A 19,519-nucleotide genomic window follows, 5' to 3' on the forward strand; every position below is an offset into this window, starting at 1 on the left:
GCACTGGCCATGGTATGGGGTGTCGAACGTTTTTCGGTCTACTTATTGAGCATAGATTTTACAATTAGAACGGATGCAGAGTCAAACGAGTTTATATTCGGAGGACTTCACAGAATCGGCAAGCGGGCAGTTTCTCGAGCCGAAGCATGGGCGCTACGGTTGCAGCCATATAACTTCAAGGTACGATGAGGTTTGAGCAGATGATTTGGTATGAATTCATTATGATATCATTTTAGGTGGCACGAGTGTCTGGAGAAAAGAACGTAGCTGATGCGCTGTCGCGTTTAGTTGTAAAAACGCAGTCAGCCGATTCTTTCAACGACGGCACCGATAAGCATCTCTTATACCTATTGGATACTGGCAAGATAGAATTCACGTGGGACGAAATAGAAAGTGAAGCGGAAAAAGACAGTGAACTGGTAGAAGTGTGTGAGGCAATTAAAACAGGACATTGGGATAAGCATCTAAAAAGATACGAATCAGAATCAAAAAGTCTAAGAGTTCTTGGAGCCTTAGTATTCAATAGAGATCGTGTAATTCTGCCTCATGCATTACGCAAAAAAGCACTTGTTTCAGCTCACCAAGGACACATGGGGGCAGCCTCCATGAAGAAAATTTTGCGAAACTACTTTTGGTGGCCAGGAATGGCCAAACAAGTTGAAGTTTTTGTTCAAAATTGTGAAACATGTATTCGAATGTCACGAAAAAATCCACCGATTCCTCTGACAAGCAGAATATTACCGGATGGGCCATGGGAAGTGCTCCAAGTAGACTTTTTCTCCTTCAAGGACTGCGGATCAGGAGAGTTTCTAGTAGTGGTTGACACCTACTCAAGGTATTTGCACGTTGTTGAAGTAAGAACCACTGATGCGAACTGCACGAATGAAGCGTTATGTCGAATTTTTGAGGTATGGGGATATCCCTTGACGATTTGCAGTGACAACGGTCCACCATTCCAAGGTGACACTTTCGTAAAGACTTGGGAAGATCGAGGTGTGAAAATTCGAAAATCAATACCGTTGAGCGCACAGTCAAATGGAGCCGTAGAACGGCAGAATAAGGGACTGAAAGATGTTCTAACCGCAGCAAAACTCGACAAAATTAATTGGAAATTAGCATTGGAGAAATATCTTCATATGCACAATAAAGTGCGACCGCTTTCTAGATTGGGTGTGACGCCGTTTGAGCTGTTGGTCGGCTGGCGTTTCCGAGGCACGTTTCCGTTTTGTGGGAAACAATTTCACCGCAAGATATTGACAGAACCGATATTCGAGAAAAGGATGCCGCATCGAAACTTGACAGCAAAATTTATGCCGACAGAGTTAGAGGAGCAGTGAACTCGGATATCACAGTAGGAGATAAGGTATATTTGGCACAAAATTTGAAACAAAAAGGAGAGGCTACCTTTTCAGAACAACGTTATACTGTTTTAGCTAGAGAGGGTGCAAAAGTCGTTGTACAAAGTGATAGAGGAGTCCAGTATTCGCGAAACGTCCAAGAAGTGAAAAAAGTTCAATTATGTTGCAGGAGTCCAGGATTGAGTCAGAGGATGCGGAGGAAGGAGAGAATGAAATCACGACAGAACTTGAACTTGAGCAGGAAGAGATGATTAATGTCGAGCCACCACGTGGCTGTCTCGAAAGACCTAAAAGAACAGCAAAAACCATCCAAATTTAATGATATGCTATTGTATTCAATTTTTGATTGAAGAGTAGGAGTGGAGGGCATTGTAGAATAAAGATAATGTTACGAATAAAATAATGAAAATAAACTGATTTGTCGCTTAAGAATAATAAACATATTATTAGTAATAAATCAATTGAAATTAATCACAAAGGTTGTTAATTGGTTTGACGTCTCATCCTATACCGTTGATAATTTACTTGGGGTGTGGCCTAAAATCGAGATCCTCCTAGCTGTCTTCTGATTGGTCGATAGTAAGCGGGCCTTTACTATAAAGAAAAGAGAGAAATACAAACAACTCATTCCCTATTCGGACGCGGCGACGAACAGAAGATAGAGAAAGGCGAGCAGGCTTATTGGTATTCGGACGCGAAGAAGAGCAGAGCAGCAGCCACCCCGGCTGATTCCCACCCTTCGGCGCGAGCAAGCGTGAAGCGACAAAGGGACGATCGGCTATATATTAGCTGGTCGGTAGCCAGCCCGGCTCATTCCCTACTCGGATACGACGACGAACACATTGCAGCAGCAGTCACCCTGAGGAACAATGAACACAGATAAAGTTATGGCCACCAGTCACGACAGCCATCTTAGTCGAATCAATTAAGAAAACGAACTATTCAGTACAACTTCTGGACCTTTTGACTGATTTTTACCCATATTATATCTATTTTCATAGCAAGCGATTGTAGATAGAATGGTGTGCAAAAATGGGGAGGTGTGTAAGTGGTGTAGAGTGCGAGTATGTTCATAAGCATGCTAAGAATTATGTTTATAATGTTAGACATAAAATACATCAGGCATAATGCACGTTAGACATAATTTGAACTCCCCATTCATTAGTGCATGCGAGATTCTTTGATATTGAATGATTCCCCAAAATCCAATTACCCAAATTTCCCAAAATCGGCATCAACATTTCAAAAGGGCAAAACTGCTTTTGTAAACAGGAACTATCCACGTCACTGGTGCGCTGGTCTCGTCCTCACGATTTATGGGGAATGGGACAGGAGTTGATGATGCAATCACTCGCCCACTGCAAAATTTTATTGGAATCTGGAAGTTAAGGTACTTTGGCAGTGGATCGTTTTGGTTAACGGGTTGCCAATGTGATTGAACCCACGGCCTCCTGCGTAAGGGGCTGAAGTGGTAGCCATATGAAGTTGAGGAATCAGCATCAGCTAAAAATTAAGAGGATTATTAAAATGGCGATTGCAATCATTTAAGCATTGGGGAGCATTAAAATTAGGTAATATCCTCAACCCGACAAGATATCCTCGACCTGACTGGGGAACCAATCCGACCTCAGTAAAAGATCCATTTTTTTTGGTAAGATGTCAATTATGTCGTTCTTAATAATCTCAATTTTGTTTCAAAGGTAAAGAATCAGAATGCTATCATTGTAACACCTCTGCACACATTGCGCAAGTTCCCTGGGGCTGCTTTTTACGCGATTTATTTTTTTTTTCTGGTTTATGGCCTTCAAAATTTTGTGTTGACTCCACGAAAAAAGCACACAAAAATCGAAGAAAAATCATGTGGTATTTAAGAAGGAAACTGAGGGGGATTGAGGAATTGATGTAATCCATCCACGTTAAAAGCGACCCCTGAGTTCTAGCGTTTTAACCATTTAACCAAATCACGTCGTTTTTGACGAAAAAATACTAAAAAAATATTAATGAATAGTTTTGGCGCGTTTTGGGCATAAAAAATAATATTTTGGTCATAAATTTTGGATTCCATAGTTCGATCTGGCCAATTTTCAAAAACAAACAATGGGGCAGGATTACCTATCGAATACAATATGTTGCGAGTAATTCGGACAATGCTAAGTTCCAAAAAGTGGGTCTTACGCAATTGTGCGCATACACACACAGACATGACCTCAGTTCGTCGAGCTGAGTCTATTGGTAAGTAACACTATGAGTCTATGGGGGCCCTCCTTAGCCGTGCGGTAAGACGCGCGGCTACAAAGCAAGACCATGCTGAGGGTGGCTGGGTTCGATTCCCGGTGCCGGTCTAGGTAATTTTCGGATTGGAAATTGTCTCGACTACCCTGGGCATAAAAGTATCATCGTGTTAGCCTCAGGATAAACGAATGCAAAAATGGTAACTTGGCTTAGAAACCTCGCAGTTAATAACTGTGGAAGTGCTTAAGTGAACGAACACTAAGCTGCGAGGCGGCTCTGTCCCAGTGTGGGGATGTAATGCCAATAAGAAGAAGAAGAAGAAGACTTTGAGTCTCCAGCCCTCCTATCAAAAATTCGTTTTTAGATTGATTATATAGCCTTTAGGAACAACTTTGTTGTATACGAGAAAGGCAAAAAATGATCTCTAACTCTTATTAGTTTCATTAAAAAAAATCCAGAATTCAAGGCAAAGCTACCGGATCCTACCTTAATACGAAGATTGACCGGAGAAATTCCTACTTCATTGGCAGTGAACTCAATGGAAAGGGTTATGAGGGATTTTTTTGTTTTCCATCCAAGCAAGATTATGATTTTGTTAAATTCAAACGTCAATTGAGGCGTTAACTTCAGAAACGGCAAAACCTACGATGGAATAGCAGTCCACCCTGACTATAGCCTACAGTATGAAAATTATCTCCAAGCTCAATCTCCAGACCTATTCAACGTTTGTTGCCCTTACCGCGATATTTCCTATCCTAATGGGCCCTCCGATAATGAGGTGCGGTGATTCGGAGCAAACAGAAAAGCACACAGGCATTTAAGATGGGGCAAGGTCATGTCGTGCATGTTGTCATACTTTATGCAAATTTTTATAATATTATTGATTGTCATGTTACGTGGCGTCCAAAAATAACGATTCATTTTCAACAAGCTTCCAGAGAACGTGACGATTCTTAACATAACGCGACGAAGGATGGTGAAGGGTACAAGTGAATGATCAAGTTTTTCGTGTCGTAGTTTGCGAATCTACCCTTGTGTAATATATATTCTGGACTAAGCTACCAGGAATTTCCACCGTTGTACTTAATCCCTCGTAGGAAATAAGAATTCTCAAAACGTTTCGATTTGCAAACCGCACCGCTATCCGAAGACCAATCGAATGTTGCTTAGAGGTGTACATATAGATATTAAGCAACTGCAAGCAAGGCGTGCCGTGGGGAGTTTTAGCTGAGCTGCATCAAGGGATTCCACCTCATAGCACAAGTGCATAAATTTATGGCGGCGGCGCTTTGCTACGTAAGGTGGGAACTTTCCCCGATGTATTCATGGAATACTTCTCGATTGGGGATTCTACGATTTCCGCCGGCTAGCATTGGCATAAACGTACTCGAAAAGTACAAGACAACTGAAATGCCTGCAAGTCTCGTCGGTTTTAATAGAGCGCTCCCGATCGGAAGATGATCAGTTATTAGTGCAAAGTACACGTTGTTCGGAGCGTCGGAAATTAGCTGCTCCGCGTCGTATTCCACGGTATGTACGACTTTGGAAGAATATCTTAGAGCAAATTAATTGTGTTAAGCTTGCAGAATATTATCTGAGTGCGTATAAAAATAATTGATGTGAAGATTATACAATGCTATTTTTTAATTAGTGTTTGGTAACCGGGTATTCATGTTGTGATTTATAATATGTATGATGTTTTCAGTAGTTTTACATGTTAAAATGTGAACTGTATTCAAATCGTTTTTCCTGGTCAATTAACTGCCTTGTGCATGCCTTTGAACAGTTGACTGTTTACTTTCGATGTGTCCGGTTATAAGTACTTCTCAGTGAACGACACACGTGTGCGCCACAGTTTATTGCGAATTGCATAGAGGCTATATTTTCAAAAAAAAAAAAAAAACAGGACTGTACACAATCCAATAATAGTTGACTGAAAAGTTAGTGGCGATTAGTTTTTGATCCCGGGCCGTAAAGCTTTAATCCGGTCATCTTGCTAGTTGCGGTATTCAATTGGAGGCTAAATAATCTATAAGTGATTGTGAACGACTCGTACATTGATGAAAGTTTCTCTGAGTGATCGAAGTGATCGATCAGCTTGAATGCCGGAAGTGATTAATGATGCACCGCATATGATCGGTGAACGTTAGTGAATGCAATCCAGACATAATTCGTGGTATGTGAATTACTGAACAAGCGGAAAATAAAGTGTTAGGTGGCTCAAAAAGCACTTTTTAAATTTTTTTTATCAATGTGCCGTCCTCTCTATTTGATGCCTTGATGGTATGGACAAAATTTGAGTAAAATCGGTCAACGTTTGGGCGGTGCTAAACTCATTGGAAGTTTATATGGAAACATCTATGGAGAAACATCCAAAAACAATAATTTGGAACTAGATGACAACATTAACGATGAAGAACTGTGATACTCATTCTGTTCTTGTAGGAATAAATACAGAATGTTATGCTGAAAGCCGCGAGAAGATTCGAGTTTATCCGGTTTATAGGTTACATCAACTCATATGTGACCAGATTAAGTCACAATCAAGTTGCTGCACTCATTTTCGTCTGACTTGTGCTGCTCGGGAAGGATCGAAAAGAGCATGTAGAATTTTTGAAACTGGGTTATAGAACTTTGATAACGCGTGTAGACTCTAAGGCCTTGCTTCAAGGATTTCTTGTATAACCAACCATACACAAAAGTTGTAAACCTTAACGATGGGCAAAAACTACACCCAGTTCTTTTTTACACGGTTTGCTTTTTGGCGTCAATAAATGAACCGTTTGTTTGAGAAACTGCATATGTGACATTTTTGGCCAGAATGAGATTTTTATATATTTTGAATCCTCGTCAAAAAATACGTATTCTGGCAATAAATACGAAAAAAAAAAGATTTTGTTCAGGAATGTAAGACCGCTTTTTCCATTTTTTTGAGAAACTAAATATGTACAAGCACTTTGAAGAGAAATTGAATCGTTTGTTTGAGAAACTGCATATGTAACATTTTTGGCCAAAATGAGATTTTTATATATTCTGAATCCTCGGCCAACAATACGTATTCTGGCAAAAAACACAAAAAAAAATTTTTGTTCAGGAATGCATGATTTTTTTCGTTTGTTTGAGAAACTCCACGCACTTTGAAGAGCAATTGTGGAGTACTGCTTATAGTTTTTGCACTGGCAGTGCCCCAGGTTGTTGAGTTTAGCCAAAAACTATTGATCTGTATCGAAGAAATCGAAAGATTCGGTGCCAATTTGTTCAAAAACAGTTTTTTGTTGTTTTCTCGACATTGTGTAAAATGTATTTACGCAGTTTCTCGAACAAATGATTCAATTATGGAATACTGCTTACGCCAGGATGTTGAGTTTTGTCGAAAACTATTGATCTGTATCTGTAAGGAAATCGAAAGATTCGGTGCCAATTAAAAAAAAAACAGTTTTTTGTTGTTTTCTTTAAATTGTGTAAAATGGATATATGTTTGCAGTTTCTCAAACAAATGATTCAAATGAGGTTAACCTAGAAGTTATTGAATTCCAGCGCGTATATAAACCTGGGTGTATATGAGTTCCCGTTTCCAAGTCAGTGAAAATTACATAAATCGGTTGAAAATTGTGAAGTTATGAAAATATCTGTTTCTGGGTACACGAGTACCCTGTTGGCCATTCACGTGAGCTTGAGCTTGATTGACTGCCCATAGTTGCTACTCCATTACAACCAGATCAGTGTGATCTTGCACAGAGAACCAACAGATGTTTGCTTGGGACTAGCACTCATCTTCAATGTGCAAGTACTGGTGATCTCATTTTTAAGGTCATACTGGCGCCTGCCACGTTGTGACCATCCACTTTTGGGTCACAATTATATATTTGGTGGCAAGGCCAGTTAGTGGTTTAGCTCTGTTAAATTGTTATTTTTGTTTTGTGTCGCCTTGAAAAATTAAATGTCTAAATGTGAAATAAATGTCTGTCTCCACTTCCTTAGTGTTTGAGTGATGTTTATTTTACGTTTAGTAGTCATCTGGTTGATGCCTTTATTGTACATAAGTATTTTGTTTTCATTTGTGATTACTCCGACCGTAGTTTACTAGATTTATTAATTTATTTTTCCATTTATTTATTTATTTATTTATTTATTTATTTATTTATTTATCTATTTATTCATTTATTTATTTAATCACTTGTCTAGATTTTTTTATTTACATTTCATATTTATTTCATAGTTTATTTATTTATTTTTCAATTTACTCGAAAACAAAGTGTTAGGAATTTTTCATTTGTAAGGCTAAGCATGCAGCCAGTTTTGTCGGAGTAAACGACTAAAGTAGAATAGGGCATCAACCATATTATTAAGTCTCCGTATGTCACCTGTCATCGTTCGTCGATCATCGTGCCGTCACATCATCGCCGTCCTCGTCATCCACTATCTTAAGAAAATATGCAAAGTCATGAGAAGAAGGATATAAAAAGGCTCAACTGACTAAAAAAGACCTCTTGCATCATTATTCGCCCGGAGGAGTGACGGTAGTGTGCCCGCGGTATAGGACGTTACAAAACCTAACCGCAAAGTTCCGCGAAAGTTAGTGATGTTAAAACGAAAAACTACCTAGCTAAAACCTGTTTAAATCTCACAAACTACAAGGACATTAAACAGTGTGTATAAAACCAAAACTAAAAATTACAAAACAAGTTAAAATCAAGATTACGGTCATGGTAGAAACTATCACGAATGATTGGGAGCCATGTAACGAAAGTGTAACGTGTAACGAAAGTTAAAAGTCTTGTCTATTGTGAAGGCCACTATGCTTTTATCATAGTCGGAGGACAGCCAGTGAAGTGGAATTCTTGTTCAGAGAACGAATGTTTGATTCCGGGGTAAGCCCGCTTGTCCGATTCCTCTGGTGAATATTGTGCATGCGCGTTTCGGTACCACTCCCCGGGCAAGGAACACTGGCCAACGCTACAAAAGGCCATAGTGACACACAAACATTACCATTTCCCTTGTTAAGTGTGGGAATAGTGAAGAACTGAGAAGGATAGAAAGAAGAAGAAGAAGTCGAAGAAAGAAGAAGAAAAAGGAGACGAAGAAAGCCCAGGTGAACGAGAAGGACGCTTTCACAACGATGGAGTTGCTGCAAGTCGACCACCTCAACGAACGGCTCACAGAAAGTAAAAAAAAAACAAAAATTATGAAAAATTAAAACGGATCCGAAGTTTAAAATTAAATTTGTTATTTTGTTATTTTGTATGGCCGCTAAGCCCTGACTGTCTTCCTCGTTTTGTGAATCTTGTTTCCGCCATTTTGTTGTAAATAGTCCTAGAATAATAAATAGTAAATAGCCTTGTCACCAATTATAAGCCAGCACAGGTAAGATTATCCGGGAGAACCATTGTTAAAACGACCCTGAAAAGGTGTGTTGTAAACCCCTGGCCTTATGGGGCTCCCATGACAAGGGTTTCCACCACTTTGTGCAACGAAGCACTTAATAAAAAGTTTTTAAAGATATTAGCACAGACAAACAGACGTAACAGCTTGAACATTTTTCTGAAAAATCCATCACTCAACTCCTCTATCACCATCTTACGAGCATGTTACACGAAACAATGTTTCGTATGACATTGTCACCAGAAGGCGCTAGAGTGAAATGTCAAACTAGAAGGATTCCGACGCTAGCGCCTCTAGTTGTGAAACGCTCAATCAATCAAATTCAAATTGCTCGTTAAAGTCGTGGTCGATGGTATTTTCTATAGTGTTACGTCTGTTTGTCTGTGATATTAGTATCAACGTCAGAATGCAAGTCGATGTAGGAAAAGGGGAGGAAATGAGTGATGCAATCACTCGCCCACTACAAGCCGAATATACCTCTGCACTTGCCACGAGTTCATAAGAAATTTATTGGAATTTTTGGGTTGGGTTCGAGAGGCAGAGGTTCATCTCTGTTAACGAGCTGTCAATGTTATAAATAGAAGAAAGCAACTGATGGAATTGCTAATTGGATGTAGGAAACGAGCTTTTTTGCCTTTCTCGTAAAAAATCAGATATACTTCACCTCCGTATTCACGTGATTTTCTCACAGATGCTACATTACGTTAAGTTCTTTAGATGTCACCGATAATCAGTTTTCAGTTACAGTGAACTTTCCCTCACTCGATATTGAAGGGACCATCGAGTTAGGGAGATATCGAGATAGGGAACACATTTATATTTGGCCGAATGCCGTTTGGCAGAACAGTAAAAATTTGTTTCCTTATTAAGTGAAGTGAGAAGTGAGATGTTCGACGTGAATGGTGAACCGCGAGAACTGAAAAGTGAGAAATTATATGTTCCAAATGAGTACTGAGTAGTGAGAAGTGAGCACTGAGACAAGAAAGTGAGTATTGGGATCTGTGCAGTAGATTAGAGTGGAGCAAGAGTACGCACTTAGTTTTCAATCGAACATGGGGACCTTATGAAACAAGCTTCTGCATATCAAATCAATGTCGACGATTCGTATACTCTTACTTTATGTTACCCAGTGAAAAAATATAGGATATAATTAAATTCGTTTAGCAGAACCGTTATTGCAAGATACCTCAAAAACGCACTCTTACCCCACCGGTGGGGTAAAAGTGCGCATTTTGTGGGGTGAGAGTACGCACTTTTCCAGTCATGTGTTTAAAGCACTTATTAACATTTAATAAGGATCTAATAACGTTTAATTGATGTTTACTGAAAGTATATTGTGGAATGTTTAACGATTACGTAATTCTGAAGGAATGAGGGGGTCCTAGAAATGTGAACTTTCATACGAAATAAACATTGTGTTTTGAGCATGAGCATGATTGACCGCCCACGGTTGCTACTCCGTTATTGCCAGGTCAGCTGTAATTACACAGAGAACCAACAGATAAAGTTTGGGACTAACATCATCTTCAATGTGTAAGAACTGGTGACCCAAAAATAAGCAATACCAGCGCCGGCCGTGTCCGAATGCAGGTCAATTAAGGAATGGGTAGGAGAATGTTGACATGATACTCGCTTTGATAGAAGCCGACGAGTCATCTGCACTTCCACGAGAAATCACTGGGATGTTGGATATATGGGGTAGGAAGTGTGGCAGGGTTCGTTTTGGTAAACGGTATGCCGTGTATAGCGTGTAGTTTAATCGATGAGAACAAAACTAATAATTTTATTTTGAAGGCCGCACAAAGCAAAACAAAATTTCGGTAACCAGCCGATCGTTCTGCTCACCGCACAAAGCAGAACAACATTTTGATGACCGGCCGATCGTTCTGCTTACTGAAGAAACATGTCTGGGCGCGATCTAAACTTTTACTATCTAATTAATTTACTCCCGCACACAGCAGAACAAAATTTCGGTGACCGGCTGATCGTTTTGCTTACCGCACAAAGCAGAACAAAATTTCGAATACCAGCCGATCGTTCTGCTTACTGAAGAAAATATGTCAGGACGCGATCTCTGATCGTTCTATGTCTAATACAAAACACAAACAAACCTGCACTGATTATTTCACTTTTATATTAATATACTCGCCCGCACAGCAGAACCCGGCATTCCGATAACCGCGCGATCGTTCTGTGTCCAACACAAAACACGAACAAACTTTCACTCGCATTCAATCGTTATTACTCGCCCTCTGGAACGAGAAATAAACATTGTGTTTTTTGAAATACCCAAAAACTAAGGAGGTAAAAATATATCAGGGCATGGCTAAACAAAGAAATTCTCGTTAAAGAAAGCCCACTAATTACGTAACGCATATTGGCCTTTACACCCCCCCCCCTTACAATACCTTATAAAATTTCATGATTTCGATTCAGCGCTTTGTTCGCTAAGTCGCTTCTAACACCAAATGATTTCAGCTTATTCTTAGAAGGAGCACTTAATAAATAATTTTTGATTTCTATCCCTTTTTTTATTGTTGTGGATCTTTACGCTTAGGAGGTAGTCTTATTTCGGCCGAAAATACGGGTTTGACATCAGATCTTAAAGATTCATATGCGTACTCTTGCCCCACACGTTCCCGCGCACTTGTACCCCACAGCCCCTAAATTATACAGTTAATGGTTTTGACCTCTAGGAAAACCAACTCAATTGACGTTCTGCGACATAAAGTACTCTATACAATAGGTTATCGAAATGGTTTAATGTTCACCTGATTGAACGTATATATGGTAATGGAATACTAGTTGCGGAAACACAATTATTTCTAGCAAAATGTCCAAAAAATTATCTTACTTCACGTCTCCCTTGTTGTTTTTTCAAATGGTTTGACAATAGTATATCAGAATACCTGCGAAACTGATGCAGTGCGGCTAGTTTATCTTGTTTTATAACTTCAATAAATCGAAAACGTATTCTTACCCCACGCGCACTCTTGCCCCACTCTACTCTGTATGTTACTGGAAGTGAAAAGTGCGAAATGAGAAGTGAGAAGAAGTGATGAGAAATGATATGTGATAGTGAGAAGAAGGATGTGAGTAGTGATGAAGACAGAAACAAGGGGTGAGAAAGAGAGATTAAAATTATGAAGTGAGAAGCGAGATATTGAGTAGTGAGAAGTGAGTGGAGAGATAGAAGACAGAAGAAGGAAGTAGAAAAAAAGGAATCTCTTTTCTCAAATCTTGTTCCTCGGTCCTTACTTCTCACTACTCCCTTCTAACAAAATACATCTCACTCCTCATTTATCACTTTTTACTTCTCAGTACTTACTTCTCTCTTCGCACATCTCACCTTTATTTATCCACTACTCATTCTACCTTTCTATTTTTCACCTCTTACTTCAGGCATCTCATTTCTTACTCCTCACTTATCATTTTCACCTTTAATTTCTGATTTATAGCTTCTTTTATCACATTTCTGACTTCTCATTTCTCACTCATCACTTTTCACTTCTTATTTCTAACTTTTCACTTCTCAGTACTTGCTTCTTACTTCTCACTTCGCACATCTCATTTCTTACTTCACACTTCTCATTTTTCCTTTCTAACTTCACACTTATAATCTTTTATATCTCACTTCTGATTTCAGTTTTCACTTCTAGCTTCTAACTTATCACATCTCATTTTTCCTTCTTACTTTTCACTTCTCGCTACTCGCTTCGAACTTCTAACTTCTCAACTCTAATTTTTCACTTCCCACTACTCACTTCTCAATTCGTACTTCCTACTTCTGATTTCCGACTTTGTACTTCGAATTTCTTTTTTCTCAATTTTAACAATGCATTTCTCGCTTCTCATTATTTATTTCTCGTTTCACACTTATTTTTCACTTTGCACTAATCACTTCTCACTTATAACTTCTTCTATCTCACTTCTGACTTCTCCTTTATCACTTATCACATTTCACTTCTAACTTTTACTTCTCATTTCATACGAATTTCTCACTTTGTATTTTTCACTTCCCAATATTCAATTCTCACTTCTTGTTTCTCACTGCTCACTTTCCACATCTCACTTAGAATTTCTTACTTCTCTATTCTAACTTTTCACTTCTCACTTCTCATTTCTTACTTCCAACTTTTAACTATATCATGCATGTACTGTTGGTAATGATGATGATAATAAGTAAGGAAAAAAATACTCCATACTTCTCCATCAGTTTTTATCCAAATTAGCTGAAATTTTCGGAGGACACTCAGAACATGAGACAGAATCAGATGGGCGTTGTGGAGCAAAATTAATTTTTTAACCACCCATGCATTCAAACACTTTTGGGCAAATACGTTAATATGTAGAAATTTAATTTCGATAACATATTTGTTGAATCAATATGCTGCGAAACTATATCGGTAACAAAAGAAACCATTGCAATTTCCCGACGCTTTTTCCTTGCATGCCTTAAATGATGGATTCCCAATTCCAGTTGGGGGAGTTCAGTTGTCCAACTTAATTTACGAAGAGCGCATAAGTAATAGGAATTGTTTTTGTACTGATTCTAATCTTTCTTCGTGTGTTATTGAAAATGGTGGCCATACAATGCTGCAATATTCCAGTATCGACCTTATATAAGCAATATATGATGTTTTAATTGTGTATGGGTCGTGAAAGTTATAGCAGAAACTTTTTCAAGGATGTTAACGATCACTCAGTAATTTGCGTTCGATCATTTAGTAGTTTGTCAATAACACATTCCAGAAGCTGAATTTCAAAATGTGTTGTATGGTGGACTTCTAGTGCGAAGGGTTTTCTACAACTCTGTCTAATGGTTCGTTGTTTGAATTCCACTAGTAACGGAGTTATAGCTATAGTTTCAGTAACTTAGACTAAATGATAACAAAATTCCAATCATTTAGTTTGAGTTACTGCAACTAGCGCTCTAACTCCGTTATTAGTTGAATTCTAATAACGAACCGTTAGGCAAAGTTGTAGAAAAACCTTCGCACTAGAGGTCCACCATACAACACATTTTGAAATTCAGCCTCTGGAATGTGTTATTGACAAACTACTAAATGATCGAACGCGAATTACTGAATGATCGTTAACATCCTGGCACGTAACTTTGAGAAGATGGAGGAAGCCTACATCAGACTGAAGAGGGAAGCCAAGCGGATAAGACTAGTCATCAACACGTCGAAGACGAAGTACATGATAGGAAGAGGTTCAAGAGAAGACAATGTGAACCACCCACCGCGAGTTGGCATCGGTGGTGACGAAATCGAGGTAGTAGAAAAATTTGTGTACTTGGGCTCACTGGTGACTGCCGAAAATGATACCAGCAGAGAAATTCGGAGACGTATAGAGGCTGGAAATCGTACATACTTTGGACTCCGCAAGACGCTCCGATCGAATAGAGTTCGCCGCCGTTCCAAACTGACAATCTACAAAACGCTCATTACACCGGTAGTCCTCTACGGACACGAGACCTGGACGATGCTCGTGGAGGAGTTTTCGAAAGGAAAGTGCTACATACCATCTATGGTAGGGTGCAGATGGCGGACGGTACGTGGAGGAGGCGAATGAACCACGAGTTGCATCAGCTGTAGGGAGAACCATCCATCGTTCACACTGCGAAATCGGACGACTGCGGTGGGCCGGGCACGTAGCCAGAATTGCGGACAGCAACCCGGTGAAAATGGTTCTCGACAACGATCCGACGGGTACAAGACGGCGAGGTGCGCAGCGGGCAAGGTGGATCGATCAGGTGGAAGATGACTTGCGGACCCTCCGTAGACTGCGTGGCTGGCGACGTGTAGCCATGGACCGAGCCGAATGGAGAAGACTCTTATATACCGCACAGGCCACTTCGGCCTTAGTCTGAATAAATAAATAAATAAATTCTGAAATGTTGCAAACTACCTTCGATTGTGAGACATGTTGGTTCGATCCAACTTGTAAACAGTCTGATGAATGATCGTGGCAAAGCAAAGTGACACGAGAGTCAATCAGTTTGCTGAGCATTGTTGCGACGGATGGTCGAGTCTTGCAAACTCGTCCGGTTCACTACAGCCAGAAATTGTTGAAACATTTGAAACAAGAGAAACACAAGTCGTCTGGCGCTAATTCTTATATTCGAACAAACAAACAAGATAAACAGCCCAGGTTCAACGATAAACACCAGCAGCAGCAGTTGGAGTAATATTTTCCCGTTATCAATCGAGTTCCATTGCGTTCTTTTGTAAGCTGGTTTGAGCAACGTTCATACTAGTAATTAGATATCAAATACTTGGTGAAACTAGTGAAAACGGGTAAAATCTTTTATTCACAACAAAACCGTAACGTTTCGGATTAAGCCAAGAGAAAGAAAACTGCATATCCATTAAACAATTCTACTCATATGCGGTCAGATTAAGACGGTTGACGTCACGAATAAATTGGGATGAATGAAATTATTTCACATATTTAACAGTTTGAACTTTTTCAAATTTCAAAATAAATAATGAAACAAATACGCTAAAAACTGATAGAAGCATCCATTCCGTCCGTTGCCACAGATAATGATTTTCCTAATATGTAATCAAGCCCTTTCACAGCATTTCATTGTTCGATAGTCGAGACCTGCCATGGCCACGTGCTTGCGAATGCCAAGGAAGCTCGAATAACAAACTTGTCATGTGACCCAATCTAGCCATATGTTGCAGCAACTATATCGGCATGGGTTGTGCTGATCGAATGTAAAATCGTGTGTTTGGTTGGGAATTCGAATTCATTAGTGATCGCTAAGCTGCGGATTTCTAGCGTATCGAGGCGTGGGTTCATATCCTGCCGGAGGAAGTGGGTATCTTTCCGAAATAAATCTTTCACATGTTGTGCAGCTGGCAGCTGCACATATACAGTTTTCAACAACTAAATCGATGAGCCAACTTGCTATTATTTGTCACCGCGAGCCATTGATATGCCAAGTAAACCCCTTGCTCCATTGCAACAAAAGTCTTGATCGTATATTAGAATTTTAATAATTTTTGCGTAATAAATTTATTCGCATGGTAGGATCAGGGTTCATAACAGCATTATTCAATCATCGCAATACTGAATCAAAAAACGTTCTTTTATGAAATCTCGCTCAGTTTGTTTTTCCACGTTTGCTTGGTGTTCCCTACCTTTCGAGCTTTGAAGGCAAATTTCACCACAATTCTGAACCAGAAAAAATAACAGAATTTCAGCGTTTCAGGTGCGTTATGTATAGGAACGAATCCTCACTCGATAGCTATTCGGGCCATCCGACACCACTGACACAGTGGGTCAATATGCACCAAAAATCGTGGTATGCCGGTGCAGACACAGTGCGGACATCCGCATACGTAATCGGTGGTCGATCCTTAGTGCGTCGTCACTATGCATGTAGGTAGTGGAATTCGTAGGTTGGCGCGGTTGTCTGCACCGATTCGTCTGTAGATAATGACGATGGCATCTTATTTGTGATAACAATATTAAGACGTGCGACGACATATTCACTTGGTATATTCTAAAACAAACTAACTCAGTCACGCATTCGCTCAACTATGATTTTCAGTATCTATAGCCGTGCGTCGCCGGCCAGGACAGTAGTGGCGTGGCGCTATTTGTGTTTTTAATTTAGACAAACATATTTTCCGCAAACAAACTCCGAACGATTTTTCATCAGCTTTTCGGTTCTGGATCAAACAGAATCGCCATCCCACGTATACCGGCGGCCGTTTGGAAGTGAAGCAGGTTGATGGTGAGTGGCAATTCGAAGGAAACACAGCAGCAAAAAAAAACGCTTCGACTGATAAACGAAGTGAATATCCTCTTTCGTTGGACGACTGACCGAACGTGGCAATATTTTGGTGTTCGAAATGTACACTACTGGGTGACCGTTTGGGAACCATCATGGAAACGTGGGGTATTTGGATTCATCGGTCATACTAGCGAGGTGTTGTATGCAATATACAGTATAATAGTCTATGGAAAATAACTTTATATCCTTGTTAAGAAAATTGTTTTGAGCTTTTTAGTGGAATGTTTTTACTTGTCATAAGACGAGTTTGTACCATCCCATTTAATTCCACCACTTGATTGTACCTCGATAGATACGTATTCGACTAAGTCGAGTCAAGTACGAGACACTGGAAACGACCTTACTATTGAGGTCGAAATATGTATCTGCCAAGGTACAATCAAGTGGTGGAACTACATGGGATGGTACAAACTCGTCTTATGACAAGTTGCATATAGCTTAGCAGAACTGACAAACAGGTTTTAACTCCGTCAATCGATATATAATTCATCCATTCATTATTTTTCAACTTTTCCACCCCGATCCGAATGCTTCATAGTATAGTCAATGTTAAACGTTTAGTATACAAGTACATACAAGTACAAATTGACCAATTTTATAAATTTGCAGCTAATTTGTTCAATTTACCGTCAGCGGGGGTGACAATGGGTCAAATGGGGGTGATAATGGGTCACTGTTTCAACTACTTAGAATGCTTGTAGAATGGATTGAATGTATCTGAGGGCAAACATACTAAACTATAAGAGACCTTTTTGAACCATTTTGCTCTACACACTTAAAATTTTTCACCGATCACGGCTGTGCAAATCTCGGTTAAAGTTCGTTAGCTGAAATATCGGGTAAATAGACGTATGATTACGGCGGCTCCTTTGAGTGCCGCAGTAAACAAATAGCTTTTTCAGCTGAGATATCAGCAGAAAGTCACGAACCGAGCGCTCGGCTGTGCGGATCTCGGCAAAAGAATCAAAAAATGCCGAGCTGAACTAAGTGTGTCCGACCTCCAGACTGCCGGTGAGAGCGATGACCCATTTTCACCCCCCAGACCCATTGTCACCCCCGATGACGGTACATAAATTCATCCATACGGTCTTATGCCATATCTACCGAAAGTGAAATTTACGCAACTTGCGTTCTGCTTATTCTTCAAAATTTTCAAAAACTTTTTTTTGGCTTGATCGATTCTTTAATTTATTTGGGGTATACCCCGTTAGGTATAAGTATGTTAGACATAAAGACGTTAAGCATAACGAACTGTAGACATAATGTACGTTAGGCAAAATATTACATAAATAACAGACTATGACATGTAGAAGACAGAATTATGCCAAACGTTCATTTCATTTTTTTAGTTTACATCTAAACAGATAACACTGAATCAACAATTTGACGCCACAATACACGGTTCGAGGCCACATCTCTCCATCCTCGGACACGCCCCACGCTCGCCAAACGTCCATTAACGTCCATTATGCCTAACGTACTTATGCCTAACATCTCGGACTCTTTATTTGAAGTCAACTTTTCCAAAGAATCCATATTTTTGAAGCCTGTAACTATATTTATCGTGCTGTTTATCATAGCTTAGGCTAACATTCACCCGATTTTGAACGAACATTAGGCCAATTCTTCAGGCTGGTCCTTGCAACACTTTTTCGGTTTTTGTTTTAAAAATTCTTATAGGATTCAAATATATGAGTTTTTTTTGGGAAAGTTGGCCAAAAATAATAAAAAACACAATAAAACAAGATAAATGTTTTGACGGGAAAGGTCATTACGGTTAACGATTAAATCTTTCAAGATTGCCAAGTTGCTGTAATCAACTCAACCTGCTCTCTATGCCGAAACTGAAACGAACACACTTGCAGAGTTATGGTCTGACATTTTAGCTAAGCATATGCGGTATTTCGAAAAATTTCGTTTCAGGTGGCTTGAAACGAAATTCCGTGGAATTTTGCGGAATTCGAGAATGGCGAAATCTGATTTCTTGATTTCGTTTCGTTTCGTTAATTTACATAAATTTCGCCATCAAAAACTTGCTTTGAACGAAATTTAACGGAATTCCGCGGAATTTTAAAACTAATTTTTGCTATTACCATATTTCAAATTATTAAAAATTTCGACTGCGCAGCTGAAAAAATCATAACGACTGTTTTTAAATGTTGTTGCCTATTACAAAATGTTTTTATATTTACGCCTTATTGTTATCTATTTATTCAGACTAAGGCCGAAGTGGCCTGTGCGGTATATAAGAGTCTTCTCCATTCGGCTCGGTCCATGGCTACACGTCGCCAACTACGCAGTCTACGGAGGGCCCGTCGGATCGTTGTCAAGAACCATTTTCCCCGGGTTACTGTCCGACATTTTGGCTACGTGCCCGGCCCACCGCAGTCGTCCGATTTCCGCGGTGTGAACGATGGATGATTCTCCCAGCAGCTCATGCTCCTCGTGGTTCATTCGCCTCCTCCACGTACCGTCCGCCATCTGCACTCCACCATAGATGGTACGCAGCTCTTTCCCAAGCAACACCTCTTGTTTCTCAGTGAGTAACAACAACTGTGGTGTGACTTACTAAAGGTCTGACTTATGCACAACGCGTCGTATTTAGAACTCCTTTGTGACACAAAAAGCGCAAGAGGTGGAGCCTATTTGCAACATCTTGCGGCTACAATGAAAATAAAAACACAAAAACTAACCGGGAATCGAACCATAGACCTTGAGATTCGCAACCTTCTAC

General features: G+C 39.7%; 1 protein-coding gene across 1 annotated transcript in view; it reads left to right on the top strand.

Moving 5' to 3' along the window:
• The first annotated feature begins 5,015 nt into the window (after positions 1-5,015).
• Positions 5,016-19,519, top strand: part of LOC134205058 (solute carrier family 22 member 21) — a 217,320-nt gene continuing 202,816 nt past the window's right edge. The window contains exon 1 of the mRNA XM_062679951.1: positions 5,016-5,120. The gene's annotated coding sequence lies outside the window, so the exon portion shown is untranslated. The remainder of the gene's footprint in view (positions 5,121-19,519) is intronic.

The sequence above is a fragment of the Armigeres subalbatus genome, chromosome 1 (genome assembly GCF_024139115.2).
Source record: "Armigeres subalbatus isolate Guangzhou_Male chromosome 1, GZ_Asu_2, whole genome shotgun sequence".
Lineage (NCBI taxonomy): Eukaryota > Metazoa > Arthropoda > Insecta > Diptera > Culicidae > Armigeres > Armigeres subalbatus.